Source organism: Nothoprocta perdicaria, unplaced genomic scaffold, assembly GCF_003342845.1.
Source record: "Nothoprocta perdicaria isolate Ctin4 unplaced genomic scaffold, notPer1 scaffold_70, whole genome shotgun sequence".
Classification (NCBI taxonomy): domain Eukaryota; kingdom Metazoa; phylum Chordata; class Aves; order Tinamiformes; family Tinamidae; genus Nothoprocta; species Nothoprocta perdicaria.
The window spans coordinates 1175391-1191605 of NW_020455977.1; positions in this window are offsets into that span (position 1 = coordinate 1175391).

Here is a 16215-nt window from a genome sequence, read left to right on the forward strand (position 1 = left end):
CCAGCCCCGCCAAGGCGCCTTCCTCCCATACAGCCCTGCTAACACCCTGCAGATGGGCCACTGGCATCTCTCCTCTCTTAGCCCTGTCAAATTCACTTGCTGTATTTTTTTTCTCCAGGAGAGCCAGAGTTATGTTGGAGTATTTATTGTTTTGCCAGAGTTATGTTGGAGTATTTATCGTTTTTGAGTGACGCTCACCAATTTAGGCGAAGGGAGCAAACAACACATGGATATGACTAAGCCTGTGAAACTGAGAGGTTCATGTTCATAAATGACATTTGCATTTCAGCAGATATTAATAGTAGCAGGTAGCTATAAAAAATATTACTCATAAACACCTGCAGTACCTAGCTCTGTGCAAGACACTGTACAGGTTTGATCAAGCGATCCTCAAAGCTGCATTTCTCACAGCATGTACAGTAGCAAGGCAGAAAAAGCCAAGTCAGTTGTGCTGGGCAGCCGAGGGCTTCCACAGTTTTATGACACCAGCAGCACGAGTCCTGCTGGCTCGGCTGCCATGGTTACAAAATGTTTTCCTGGAATTCCTATGGAGCTCCTGGGCGTCCCAAAGCAGCTCCACTAACGGTGACGAGCTTGAGTCACAACTGAGCGACCGCTTCCGTTCAGACCCTTCTCTGGGAAACACCAGCAAATGATTCATGGCATTTGGGGCTGTGGAAGGGTGGATACAAACACCACATTCAACTATTTAAAGCCGGCAGGGATGACTCACATAAGCTTAGGATGTTTCCAAAGTCATCTGTTTTTCCCAAGTGACAAATCGCTGTTGACTGTTCCAGAAAATAAGCAAGCCAGACTGGCTTTCAACAGAACCGTTCAGCTACCAAAATAAGAATAAAAAGAGGGAAGTTTTGTTATCGAGAGATACCCACAGAAACGAGAAGAAAAGCACTGAGTTTCCCTCTCAGTGGAGTTTGGGGTATGGCACTGGAGCGGGGAAAAGGAAAAGGAAACTTCCTGCTGCTTCCCGACGTTGCTGTCCAGCTCAGTGCCACAGGCCTCCCGCAGCCCCTGCTCCCCTCTGCGGCCCCGCGAGGAAGATGAGGGGCGGTTTTGGTCGGGGTCTGAGGAGGGAGGGAGGGAGAGGCCGCCACAGGGAATGTTCTGAACACAATGAACAAACAGTTCTCTGGAAAGGACTTGCCCCGAGGCAGGTTCTCATTCTCCCCTGCAGATAGGTTGCAAACGTTGGAACAAAGAGTTGAAACAAAATAATGAATATTTAACTAGCATCACATTAAGAGGCATAAAACATTCACATTAGTGCAATGCCTAAAATACAGAAACTTGGAGAGGTCGGAATCGAGACAGTGCCCACAGAAACCACAATTCAGCTGGCTTTTACGGGAAGAATTTTGCTGTTTCCATACATACCAGAGCCTCAAAATACTATATGTAACATGAGAGAGACGTATGCCAGTTGCTATGGCACCATGCTGTGTATTTGCTCTCTCCTCAGCGTGCAAGCCATCAGTGTGGCTGAGGGTAATCTTCAGTGGGAATCTTTAGACGGGGAACCTTTAGATGCTCTTTACAGCCAAGATGCTGGGCTCAGCAGCCTTGAGCTTCAGGGTTTGCTGTCTGGGGGAGGCTGAACTTCCTAGAAGGCTGCAGGAATCCCTCGCATCTCCCTGGTGTCCCACAAGGGGCCCTTTCCTGGCACCTGCAACCGGTCCGGAGAAGGCAGCTGGATAAAATCCACATATTCACACAGGCGCTACTACGGGATGCGAGTGCTCGTCTGAACCTCTAACCGCTGCCAGAAATTGATGGTTTTTCCCAAAACAGAGCAAGGGGAAGCCCGGCAGCAGCCAAAAGCCCTGCCCAGCTGCTCCAAGCCTTTCAGGAGCGTTCCCCAAATTCCCACTGCAGAGGAGSCTCTGAGGGGGCTCTTAAACATCACAGGATGAGAGCAGCATGGAAGGGACATTTATTTTTGAAGTTATTTTTGCTGGCTCATTTTCAATTCAYTTATTTGGACAGCACAGGCAACCACTTCCCCTAAAAACCCGCGGGCTCCAGTAACGCAGCAAGTCCCACAAACAGTAACGAGGCATTAACTGAAAACACTAACCACCGCTTTGCCAACCCAGGGAGGGTTTCGGGAAGGGGAGGGCTCGGAAGGGGTCGAGCCCCATTTTCATAGAATCATAGAATGCCGAAGGTTGGAAGGGACCTTTGAGAGGCTGAGTGAGCTGGGCCTGTTTTCTCTGGAGAAGAGACGGCTCAGAGGGGATATGATTAATATGTATAAGTTCAGGAAGGGAGAATGCAGGGAGGAAGGGGACAGGCTGTTCTCACTGGTGGCCAGCGATAGGACGAGGGGTAATGGCCACAAGCTGAAACACAAGAAGTTCCGTCTCCAGGTGAGGAGCAACTTCTTTACTRTTAGGGTGACAGAGCAGTGGAACAGGCTGCCCAGGGAGGTTGTGGAGTCTCCTRCTCTGGAGGTCTTCAAAACCCGCCTGGATGCCACCCTGTGCCACATGCKGTAGGTGTGCCTGCTTGAGCAGGAAGGTTGGACTAGATGACCTGTAGAGGTYCCTTCCAACCTTAAATATTCTGTGMATCTGTGAATCTGTGACCTCAGAGGTCATCGAGTCCAACCCCCCTGCTCACGCAGGGTCACCTAGAGCACGTGGCACAGGGCTGCATCCAAGCGGGTTTTAAAGATCTCCAAAGAAGGAGACTCCACAACCTCTCTGGGCARCCTGTTCCAGTGCTYTGTCACCCTCACAGTGAAGAAATGCTTCCTTAAGTTCCTGTGGAACTTCCGATGCTTCAGTTTGAAGCCATTTCCTCTAGTCCTATCCCTGCCCACCACTGAAAAGAGGCCGCCCCCCTCCTCCTCACTGCCTCCCTTGAGGTATTTATACACCTCAAGGGAGGTGTATAAATATATTTATTCACTGCTGGCCGCTACCACAGGGACCCCCCTCACGGCCCAGTTGTCCCAGGAGCGGCTCAGGGGACCGTGAACCCCCCCAGCTCGGCTCCCATCAGCTCCCTGGCCACGGGTGCTGCTCCAGCCCGTCCAGCTTCCCTGAACGGCCTCCGGGCAGCCCTGGCACCTCCGCCTGCCCAGCCAGGGGCAGCTAATGAAATAAAGGGCATCTCGTGAGGCGATCTCCAGTCACACAAAACYTTACTTCACGAAGAACTGCAGGGTGTTTCTTACTCCCATGCCTGTTGCTGTAAGAGAGCTCCCTGCTGTGGCCCTGCCGCTGAAACCCACGCCTCGCTTTCGGAGAATTCACAAATGTTCAGGACATGCTCTAAAGTCTCTAAATTCTCTAAATGGCATTCAGCAACGTGCGTATGAAAAGGGGAAAGACCTGTTCCGAGAACTCGCAGAACTGAGGCACCTGCACGGAGCCTCTCAGAAACTGTTCTGTTCTACTGTTTTTCGGCTGCACAACGTTTATTACATAAAGCATTACAAAAAAGGAACATTTTTGCTTCTAGCCTGTGTATCCTGCCCAGGCCTCTGCCAAGCCCTGTGCCGCTGCGTGGCAGCCGGCAGGTAACGGTGCTGAATTCTCCCGCTGTCCCGCAGGCTCACCCAAAAGCTGCTGTTCCACAGCAAGCTGCTGCAGCCTGTTTAAAGGACACCCAACCTCACAAGCCCACACGCACATCACTATGAAAATGCAGCCTTTAACTCGTGCAGATAGAAGTTTTCCTGAGGCTCTACTCAGCTGTCGTCACCCTCTCTCCTATGGGAGACCCTAGGAGATAGAGGCAAGCGGCTCAACTGAGGGTAATCCTTCTCCTCAAAGGCAGCGCTGATCACCCAGGCTTTTGCTCAGCTGCACACTGACACCTCATGGACAGTTACAGGATGCATTTGAACAGCTACTCTCTCTTATTTTCTACTTCTCCTGGCTTTGGAAGGCCAGATTATATATATGTTTTTGCAACACGATACTGGCTTCCATACAGCACGTCAAGGGGCTCCATCACTAGGACCCACCTCACAAGGAGCCACCCTGTTACCCRCTGTACGGAGCATCCACCATGAGTGAACGGGAAAGGGAATGTCCCCAGCTCCAGTCATTCCTCCTAGCAGGGAGGAACAACCCCAGGCACACAGTCACTTGGGAAGGAAAATATTACGGATGTCACATGAGGAATGAGCTTGGAGGGGCTCTTGCTGGGCACTGGGAAGRTCTGCAGCAATCGACACCATCTCAAGTCACACGTCACACGTCTCCAGAGTGATAAATGCAGAACTTCCTTCCTCACACATAAAATGATGCAGCCTTCAACAGGGAGAAGGATGAGTAATATAACCGCAACACGTAGCACGTAATCGCTAGGGCTACGACCAGACCGCTTTGAATTACTGTAGAGCCGTTTCATTTGATTAAYGGTAGCCAGGAAATATTAATCAGCAAAAACAATCTCATTCTTTTGAAATATTTAGGCTTAACTCAACACTACACAAGACAAATCTACTTAAAGGAATCTGGTAGTTCTTAAAAACTAAAACAAGYTCCACAATGTCTCTTCCTTAGAGCTGCTCCTTTAAATAGTCTTGATCTTACACAAAGCACTTATTTCTGTTTTCTAACATTTTTATATCATTCCTTCACACAATATTTAAATAACTTGCCGAGAGCCGTAAGCCTGCATTTTTATTTAAAAAAAAAATCTTGTAAAAACAAATGTAGAAAAACGCWGTGCCTCCTATCTTTCCCCTTGCCTAAGGGAAGGGAACGGATTCTCAAGTATTTCGCCTTTATCCAACACAAGCTTTCTTTTCTGTTTCCTTTGAAGTGGGATTCCTGTGGCATTAAAATCAAATGAAGGGGGACAAAAGGCTCCACGCTCTTCTCCCCAGGGGAGCGTCCTACCAGCTTCTCATCCCATAGGGCTCCCAGCTCCAACAGGGCTGCAACAGCCAACTGCCGCTCAGCACATCGTGCCAATATATTTCTCCCCATTCATCCATTGGGAAAACCTGTATTTTTCAGTCATTAGTACGACTGTCTGGCTAATAAGGGGAATACCATCCTTATTCTGGTGTAAAAACATCAAAATTACATATCAATCAGCACAAAATTACTTATCAATCAAAACATCAAAATTAAGTATATTGGAGTATACACTTCAGAAAGAACCTACGCAATGGACTTCAAACTAAAACTTGATGTAGATATTAAAAACGATGCCAGTGACATCCACAGAAGGAGCAGATGATGTTACCCCAAGCTTTACAGCTCAGCCCAGCTATTTAGATGCGGGTTTTCTGCACCGAGTGCCACGCTCAGCTCAAGACCACAGACACATTCCCAGGCAAAACGATTCAGGCACTAATAAGACATGGAGACAAATAAYTCCTGTCTTCACGGGCTCTGCACAGGCTGGGAGCAAGTGGAGCGGGAGCACCTGCCTGTTTGTAGCTGCTACGTGAGCTTTGCAAGGCCAGAGAAGCACGGAGCAGCCCAGCATGTCCAGTCCCACACACACAGAATGGACTTCTGGTCTGGGGAAGCGGCTGCCAAGGGCTGCCCAAACCTCCTTGGGCTAAAAACCTCCTCCGTGTGAGGCACAAGTCCTTCCAATCTATTTGCGAGTGTTGGCAACACCGTTTACTCAGTAATTTACCTCAAATGAACACTTTCCAGCCAGAAATAACTTCAATAACCTTTAAAAAGCGGCCAAGCAAGCTGCATCCAAGAACTAGTTACTCAGCCTTGAGGAAGTGCAAGTTTTGGAAATATTTTAGTTAACGTTTTTTAAATTAAGACGTGCATAACACTTGTAGTGGCGGAACAGCAAGACAAAGCACAACAGCAGCCATAATTTAAATTTCCTAACAAACCAGTATTAATGATTACCTTCATAACYACTCCATCTCTGAGAAATACGGAGAACAGGAGGAAAAAGAGCCACTCAGAAATCCATGTGTTTTTCACTCACAGTACAATTTGCACTGCATTTATTCCAGTTCAGGACAGTTTGGGCTAGAAAACACAACGGTTGAGAGAGGTARCTATCAGATGAGGGGCAATCTGAAGCTTCATGGGGGCTCCAAGCCCTTAGTACCCACCTGCCCTTCACAACAGCTTTGCCACCACCTCTCAGCATCTCTCACACCAGGTTAAGCAGCCAGGAGAAGCTGCAACTCTTTAATGCAGCAAAACTTCAACTGGGCCCTGCAGTGAAATTATAACTCGGACCAGCACAACAGAACAGAACAAGATAAAGCTCATAAYTTTATTGTTATATTGGCCTGAGTAGATTTATGGGGAGGCATTAAAGAGGCACAAAATCCACTCGATTATACAGGGAGACACATCATTGGAACTTCTTGGGAAAAATAAGGGGAGGTCCAGTTCTTCGGGACACTACGGCAGCAACACCATGGACAGTTTTACATCAGTACATCAGAAAATAGCAACRACAGAGCCACCTTCCTTCCCCTGAGCATCACCCAAAAGCAGATTCCCCARGCAGGCACAAAGTGCCCAAAGGAGGCCAGGTCCCTGCGGGGTGTCACGGCATCCCACTGCAAAAGGGAGGGATTGCTGCATGCATCCTATAGATGCCCCACATATACCTCACCCTATAGGCAATACACAGTTTACCTTGAGGTTTACCAGTAAACAGGAGCTGCACAACTTCTCAGCGAAGCCTAGGGCTTACTCAGCTGCACTCTCCCTCCCAAAATAATAATATTGGTGCTTCACAAGCATCAGTAAATCACTCGGTATACCCCAAATGAGCAAGTTGGAGGCAGACAGATGCAAAAAAGCTTGCTAGTAAGGCACACTCCCACTGGGAGGGGGCAAAGGTATAACCAAGAACTGCTTAGAGAAGAGGCTGCTGACAACAGCGGCTACARGGGCGCACACAGAGGCAGAGCAGCCCCATGGAGCTGCTCGGGCTGCTGGTGCGGAGCTCCAAATGCCACGCGCAGGAGCTCAGCTGCCTGCTCTGCTGACACACTGCTGACTTGGAAACCCCCGAGAKCCTCATCCTGGTCCCACAGCAACTGCCCCAAACCCTCTGCATTCTGCTCAAGCCGCAGCAGCCGCAGAAACACTCGGGCGAGACGAAGGGCCCATTCTGCAGGTGCCTACGGCTCCCCAGGAGCTGCAACGCGAGAGGAATGTCCATCTCCAATACAAAATCTTCGCCAGACAGTAACGGCTTTGAGGAGGTGGAGGAAAGACTGACCTCGACGGAAAGACCAGTAGGTCCCTGCAGTCAAGGTGCCCACAAGCAACGTTGACAAGCCAAGGCCTTGCTAAGCTCTGCTGCTAAAGGCTCTTGCTTACCAGCACTTGGGAGGGGAACGGCCTCCAGCGCCCCGACCCGTCACTGCAGCCCTGTCCATGGTGCTTACACAGAAGGGCCAGGGTGCCCAGAGACCTCCCGGGGCTGCTGGAGCCCTCAGAGCCTCTCGGGTGTGCTGCTCGGGAGCAGAGGGCATTCGCCTGTCCCCACAGGTCCATAAAATTGCATTGTCCACACGGAGATCGAAAACCAGCTCAGCACCGTTCCCTGGCTTGGAACGCCCGCTGCGGTGGGAGAATCAGTGGAAACACACAGAGAGAGCTCTAGATTTCAAGGAAAGAAAGGTCTCAGTGACCAAGGCTCAGGGCCCACTCCTTTAAAGCAAAAATTTCCAGAATTTGAAATTGCTGTTCATTTAATTTTAGTCTTTTCTTAGTTTTCCCCCTACTATACAGCTTACCAAATTCCTCCAGCTCCTATTTGCTAGCACAAAGTGCTAAATTGCATGTTTAAAATAAATTTATTTCCTTTGTTATTTCTAGATTTTGGAGACGAAAAGGTTCAATTCTGAGTATTGCTCAGTTACACTCACAGATCCCAGATAAACAGCCTTCTAAAATACACTGACTCAATGCCAATCTTTAAATATTTATTAATAAATAGCATGTAACACATGTAAATCAGAGCTACCTAAGTCTTAAGAGCTTAGGAACCCAATTTCACTATGGAGAGTATAATATTCAATTTATATTACACAGTAGTATGTCTGTCCTTGCCTTCCTTTGCACACACTGTTCATTCAGACAGGTATCTGATCTTCCAAGACAAGAAAGCTCTTCAGCACCGGGCTCAGGACAGACCCAGGAAACCACCAGCACTTTTCTTAGTAAAAGGAAGACCACACAGATAGAGGCCTTGCTACCTAACTGCAAAACAAATCAAGAAGCAGGGTTAGTTCCTTGGCTTATATTTCCTCTTAGTGATTTAGGATCTCAGTCTCTGATCTGAGAATGTCCCTGAGGACAGGTAGAGCCTTGGCTCTCTAACTCATGATTGTACCATAAACGTTGTGAACCCCTTTCAGCAACAGCAATTAGAGACATGTGGATTTCAGATTGTGGTGAGGCAGCGTGAATGCAAAAGATAAAAGGAAAAACAAGCCATAAGTGATTTAATGTCCATCAGAACCATTTTACAGTTCATAGGCACTATTTTGTATTTTTATATGTATATATACATACTCCATAAGGACTTCAGCTTCCTAGAAAAGGAACAAAAAAACCCCAATCCAGCAGAGTAACTGAAGTGCTGTGCTCCTGAGCAGAACRTGCTCTGCTCCTCAGCTAAGACCTACACTAGCATTTCTGCCACCAAACCTACATGAGTCAGGAGTTGAGAGGGGACATGAAGTTACTCCACTGAAACGACCACTCAGAGAAGCTCTAGCAAAGGCAGGACCTAAAGGTAAAAGACCCCCTGTCCACATGGACCACTTTGCTCATGGACTCGGCAGTGACTGCACCAGCAAGRGCAGCACAGAGCCACCCCCGCTCAGGGATGCCCGGCTGCTAACGCTCGGGCTGCAATTTCAGAAGCTCTTTTAAGTTCAGAAAGCTGAGGTTGTTCTCCCAAGCCCAGAGGGAAAGGGATGGCAGAAGCCTCCTTGGCCCACCTGGGAGMAGGTGCTGCAGCTGCAGACTCTCCACTGGGATTAAGCCAGAAAGCAGCGAGGCCCCCACGGCAGCACCATGGGGACAAAGCTGTGACCTCAACCTCCARGAGGACACGCAGGCTGCAAACTGGATAAAACATACCCCATGGTGAGGAAGCTGAATGCAAAAGCATTCCAGAGCTATTGAGTTATTCTAGTTATCGTTCCACCAAGAGGTCAAGCCTCAACTATCACACACAAAACACCGCTGTGTCCAAGTGGCCTCCATCACTGGCACTGCTGGAGTCCCCCAGCCTGCTCCATTATTCCAGTAGGGAAGGTGTTTTGCAAGATCCAGATTTTGCAAGAAAAACACCCACTCCATGTCCTTCCACCCTTTCCAGACAGAGCTTATGTTTATTCAGGCTAAGAGGAACACACAGTAGCTTCTGTTCTGGGCAAGTTTACTCAACTTCTTAACRCATTCCCATTTTCCTCAATAAACTAACAGAGGCGAGGTACAAGTCAGGTCACCTCAGAAAGTGGACAGCAAGCCACAGGTGGCTTTTCTTAATATACTTTCCATTCGCCTTTCACTAGGAAGTGAAAGGAAATTTGTTAGTTTGGATAAATGGATTATTCTGAATGTTCATGCCTTAACTACTGCCATTTGGCAGCTTAACTTGCACCTACGGTACCTCCCTAACCAGAAATGACAGCAGAAATCTCATGTCTCAAGAGGCCAAGAAAGAAACTTGAGACTTGTCTCAAGACAAGGGTGGGGGGGGAATAAAAAAAAAAGAAGTAAAGATTTCTCCTGAATCCAGTTACATATAATGCTTAGTCAGCTGTTTTCTATATTAAAAGTAAAGTTAAAAGCCATGCTGGAAAATGCAGAATTATGGTAACCATGCAACTTTGACCTATCTACCTCAAACAGAATTAAAATATTACATAATTACATGACCTTACTATTTTGTGAACTAGGGATGTAAGGTGATACATTCCTATATTAAGCAGCCCAACCTTAACTCTGATTCCTGACAATCTAGGTATCCTCTACAGGYCAATCCTGCAAGGAGGACTGCCATGAAGCTTAGGTCATTCAGCACATGGTTGCTTTCATTAAATTAACTTGCAGTGTTATTTCATTACAGTGTGCAATCATACCAAGAACATTAGGAGAACAAGGAAACAAAAACCAGAGGCACTATGTGCCATTTAATGAAAGCACAGATACTTCTTACCCTGGACAGATACTTCTTACCCTGGAGAACATAAATGAATAAATAAATAAATCCCGTGAGTAGGTGAAGCATCTTTTATGCAGCATGAGAAAGATTAACATTGAAATGGCCACAGAGAAAGTTAATTCCTCCTTTACGTGCAATCCTCTTTTGCTCGGATTAAGTATAACCCAATAGATGGTAAATAGGATATATTTTACAGCAATGAGGATTGTCAACTCCAAAGCAGAGGCTTTAAGTGCATTAAAAGTGCTGCTGCTGTTTGCCCTGGCAAAGGGAAGGCGCCCTGGCTTCCTGGAGTCGCTCCTCTCCTCGGCAAACGGGAAAGCGCAGCCAGAGGATCCCAACACAGCARGGCCAGGCAGGGCCACGCACGGTTCTCTGCCAGGCAGCTGAGCTCCAACCTCTATTTTCCATCACTGTGCCCAGATACTTTGCTTTCAGGGGGTCTGTCCGATAACTTTTTTTTGGAATACACCCAGAAATAAGTAACTTCCCTTCCCACCAGTGACATTCTTGAAGGAAGCGGGGCCTTCCCGGTCTCTCCCCTCCCACATAGGGAGGGAAAAACAGAACACAAACAAAAACCCAGGGCCACAGAGCGGGCTCAGCAGAGCTGAGCTGAGGGCAATTCCCAGCTCAGTGGGAAGCTGGGACAGGGGTCACGCACGGCACCTGCAGCTGCTCCTGCTCCTCGATGCCATCGAGCAGGACCCCTGCCCTTCACCCCCATCTCATCCCTGTCCTTCCGTCCGGGCTGCAAAGGGGCTTTGGGATGTGCAGAGGGAATGCCGAGGAACGCCACTGCTGCTATACAGAGTAGCCTGCAGGATTTAAGGCCCTTCCTTCTTCCAATAAACACAGTATTTSGACCGCCACTCACACTCATTCTACTGGCAGCCTATCCTGGCAAGTGACAATTTATCAAAAGAAACCCCACACTGTAATGTCAAATAAGATTGAAACTTTATTGCCATTTTATGAAACATATTACCAATCCTGACAAAAATCCACTTCAGCATTTTTATGCTTGATCTTTGCATACAGCACATGCTTTTTGTTGCTCCTCTAAGTTTGGGTTTGATCTACATGTACTTACACCATACTGCTTGGAAATGAAGGGATAATTTCCCAGTGTATCCTAGAAAGTTTGCTAATTATTATTCTTAGTAACTGAAAAAATCCATAATCTCCAAACTGAATAGCAGAATGCAAAAAAAGAGAACCCTCCGTTTTGATGATTCTTCTCTCCTACAGTTTACCCTACAGTTGTCAGTCAGACTGTCCAGTTATATTATTCCAAGGAATTTGAAATATTTTTTATGCAAATGTATGAAAAATACCTTGGTAAGAGACATCACAGATCAATGTTCTAACATTCTGGTTTAAAACCATAGAATGGAGTAAGATTATTTTCTTTTTTCTTTTAATTAAAAGTAGCAATATCAAATTTGGTCACTTGATGGCAGCACAAGAAACAAAAACAAGACACTGCAGCGCTATCCCCAAACCAATCAGCAACCAACCCTTTCCCTTTCCCCTGTGAGCATCGGAATTCCTGGAAGGCCCCACATATCTCATAACTCAGAGCTATGCACCTAAATTTTAAGCTTATTGGGTTCACATTGAAGAAGATAAAAGGGCTAATTTTCAGAGAGCTTCGATGTAGCTTTGCAGTAACAGCAGTAACACCTAAGGCCTCCCTGAAAGGCGGCTGACGCAGATGCCAACATCGGCGCCCAGGAGAGGCGATGCCTGAGGATGGAGCTAAGCAGCTGGCAGCAGCCAGCCCCACAACTGGATTTACCCCCTCGGAACACAGAGCAGCAGGTGCTGATATATCCATTTGAACAGCTGGCAGCAACTCACTTCTCGCCTTAGAGCACTGAGCCAAACGTGCCCAAGAAGTGCCTGGAACCCCTGCTCCCGAAGCTGGGAGCTCGCGAGAAGCGCCAAGCGCTCCGACTGCCTCCCTCTCTTCACATTGCAGCAAGAGCCCTTTGCCACACGGGTGACACTGCCACGGGGGACACATCTCTGCCCCCAGACCAAGCTTGCCCGTGCAAACACACACAGGCTACCACGCTTTATTGCTGTAAACAAAAGATAAACAGCTTTATTTCACATTATTTGTGCTCTACACGCCAAGCTTATCTATGGCTACTATAAACYACCGTCTGCTATCACATCGTTAATACAGAAGTTGTACTGACAGTTCTTTTGGATCATTCCCTGTATATAAAACCTTGACATTGTTGCAAAAAGTAAAGCACAGGCCAAGTTATTTCTTAAAAATGGTCCCGCTCAGAAGGCAACGCAGCTTTTCTAGTGCTTTTCTATAGCTTTTCTATGYGTGCACCAAGCACAGAGTGATATATTCATCTATTTGGACTTGCAAACAAGGAATTTAAGAGAGCAAATATTCTCATTTGAGCTTTAGGGAGGCCAGTTGCTCCAAGGCACACATTAGGAGACACAGCCCACAGCAGCACACGCGCGGAAGGGCGGCCGAACACAGGAAAAGCCCCGAGCCGGAACACAGAGCCAYGGCACGGTCGCTAGAGCTGGAACACACCGCCACGGCCGCAGCACAGCCCGGAGCGACTTGGAGCCTTCGCATGTTCCCATCAGCAACCTTAAACATAGGAAAAAGCTGCTCCTGATTCTTTTCTAGTAGCTTAAAGCCATGAACATCACACACACGATATACATACCCAGTGCACGGTATATAACTGTATCTATAGGTATAGCCCAATAGTGCCCACAGACAGGTCTGAGGCACCTTTGGAGCTCCCGAGAACTCCCGGAGTGCTGAAGCCCTCCTAGGCTCTGTCCCATCGAGAAGCCAACATGTTTTCCAACAAACCTCACGCTCCGCGTCACGCAGCCCACTATCTTCCTCACACAACAGGAAAATAATATTTATCTGCATTCCACATGCGCTGCAGTGGAAACAGCCGTGTTACAGTGACTCAGGGTATTTCCAGGATCCAAAGGCAACAGCCATTTTCGTAGCTCACTGGCATTTCTCCCTTTCAAAGTGGAGCGAGCAGAGCCCGAGCAGCTGGCATTGCCAACCATGTCTCAGTCAAAACAGGTGAAACAGGCACTGCCTTAAGCCTAACCTAAACCCCACTGAATTTTGAAAWAAGAAAATAACCTGGAGGGAGGCTGGGGGAAGGGATAAGGCCACTCTCTTTCCCAGAAGCAAAAGCTGGCGGCACATGCTTGGTGTGAAGCCCCTAGGCTGCCTGTGAAGGGTGAGCGAGAGTCACTCCATCTGCATTCCCATTCCCATTCAGAGGGCAGGCTGGCAGGAGGGCAGGGGGAGCACTAAGCAATAGGGCACCCTCCTCGGCRTGCTCAGGAGGCACTTTAGATGAAGAGCAGAGGAGACCTACAGGTAAAATAAGAACCATCTACACTAGCAGGTACCCAATGCCATAATCTCCCAGTTTGCAATGATTTGCAGAGTTCACGCCAGCAATCTGCAGTGAATTCTACACTGCAGTAGTGCTACCGAGATACCCATATGCTCCCATTAAAGGCACTGCAGAGGCTGATTAATGCAGTATTTTGCAGTTAATAGTTGAACAGAATAATAAAGAGAGAAGCCGAGCAGAAAGCAAATACATCGGAGCAAGTACTAGTTCCAACCATCAACAATCCAGAGAAAGTCTTTTTGAAATCATGATTTGTTACAAACACAAAACAAAATACACTGGCAAATGGGAAACAAATAAATAAATAAATAAATAAAAGCAATCAACACTGTTGAGCAGCCTTCTGAATGAGAGCCGCRAACATAGGCACAGCGAGAGCCCCACTCCATCATCCCACATCATCGTTCCTGCCGGAGCTGGACAGAAGGAAGCTTTGCATTTTTGCTATATAAAAAATAAGACTTTRTTCACTTCGTTTAAATTGGGTAACGCTATTTCAGCTCATGCTGCTGAATCGGCAGCGTTTCCAATTCCCACCAGCTTCAGCAGGCAGCAGATGCTCCCGAGGACCGTGAATCACAGCGCGCAGCAGTGGGACCCACAGCCTGGCACATGGACACAGCTCTCCTGCCATTAATATATTTGCCCAGCCATGAGCCAGGCCGATGGAGACGGGGATGGAAGGGACGTGTYGCTCTGCTCGCTCCGCAATTTTGCTCCAGGATTCCACCCCGGCACCGAGGGCTGCTGCGCTGCAGAGCTGCCCAGGCGACCGAGGCAGCAGCTCCAACCGCTTCCTTCCAAAGCGCAAGGACTCCRAGACCATGGCAAGAATCTCATAACATTTTTGAACAAAAGTAGGTTCAAAAATRGCTTTAAAAGCACTCCTGCTGTTGAATCCTATTTAATGAGCTGCTGTTCAGGGAGAAAAAACCTTAGGGCTGGAGCAGTTGCTAAGCACAAAGCAAGAGGTAAAATAATGAATTTGCAAGCGTGAAGAAAGATCCCGAGATTCCCAAGAGTCCTAAGATGAAGCATCCCGAATGAGATAAGTGGAAACACATGTTGATCCTCTGATGTTCACATGATCACTAAAAAAGAAAAATGATGAAAGCAGTAAAGGGGCAGAGCCCTCAAGAGATTCCAGACACTTATATCTACACGAAATTCAGTGCCTGCACATGCATCTCCTAAACCTATGGCTGCACATACTCAAAAGCCCTATCAGCTTTAACTGTCTTATGATCTACCTGAGACAGATGCAGCTTTAAAAATAGACTGCAACTCAGATACTATCTATACTGTCTCGTGCTTCTTTTGTTAATTATGTCAGAAAAGAAAAATCAAACTAAAAATGCATGAAGAAAACCAAGCAAGCAGGTGAATTCTGCTCTGCTGTTCCTTTAGAGGACAGACAAAAAGCCAAGGCTAGCATTGCTGCTTAGGCTGAGGGAACAAGTCTTTAAATACTATTTCACACAGCTTTTTGCAAGGTAATTATTGGGATAAAAATACAGAAGGGTCCTGTGAGTCACAGCAGCTCATAAATAAATCAGCTCATCAAGAAGGTTCACAATCAGAACCTGCTTTCAGAACCCACAGCTACTTTTCAAAGACATTATCCTTACAGACCAGCCGGGACTAGCCTGATCTCCAACCAAGGTGAGATATTTGGCACATTYAAATAAGAGATTACAATTGAAGAAGCGATGTTCATACAGGCTAAAATCAAAAAGGACTAGGAAAGAAAAAAAAAAAGAAAATAAAATAAAAGGAAAAATTCCACAGTTTCAGGGAGGTTCAGCTCAAACTGGGAGTGCGGCTGCTGTTTTTGTTCATGACCGGTTGCTTCTCAAAAGGTAGCAGCTTCACAGCAACCTTAGCACTCAAAACACAAAAGGACTGAAATAAGGAAGAGTCAAATTAGCAACAAATTAGCAGGAAGTCACTGTTCCATATTAACAGAGATGGTGGCAGCATCTAGTGGAAAAGACAGTTAAAAGGGAGTGATGGAGGAGAAGGAAGAGAGCGGCTCCTATGGCAGTGTCTGGCAGGGAGCAGAGATGAGATGACCAGTAGACTGTGTCCACACACATCCCATTCCAAGTAAAGCAGGCACATATCTGTGAAATAGAAGCAAGCAGGAGGTATAAAAAAGATGACCCCCTCAAATTATCTAGCTCATTCACTAACAAACAAAATATCATAAGTGGAATTTTCTTTTGAAGCTCACTCAGAGGAATGTTTCTTCAGTAATTTCTGAAAGCAAAAATAAGAAGTGCTATCTAAACAACCTCGGTGGATCCTTAACGACAAAACATTGTAACACCTAGAAGAAAGAAAAAAGTGAATGGGAGTCATTTCTCTACCGCTAGGCCAACAACCAAAGCAGCCASTGATTCCTAAAACAAACCAACCTACATAAATATGTGTGTGCCTTCAGAAGTCTGTTTAAGACAAAATTAATAAATATTAATAAATATATAGAGAGAAATGAAAATACATGGGGTAAAAGGCTCTCTGAAGAGTCTTGGAGAGCCTCGAGTTTCATACAAACACCTTACTGTGAATGCATATGCTTTATCATTCCCTCCTGGTCTTCGGGCTA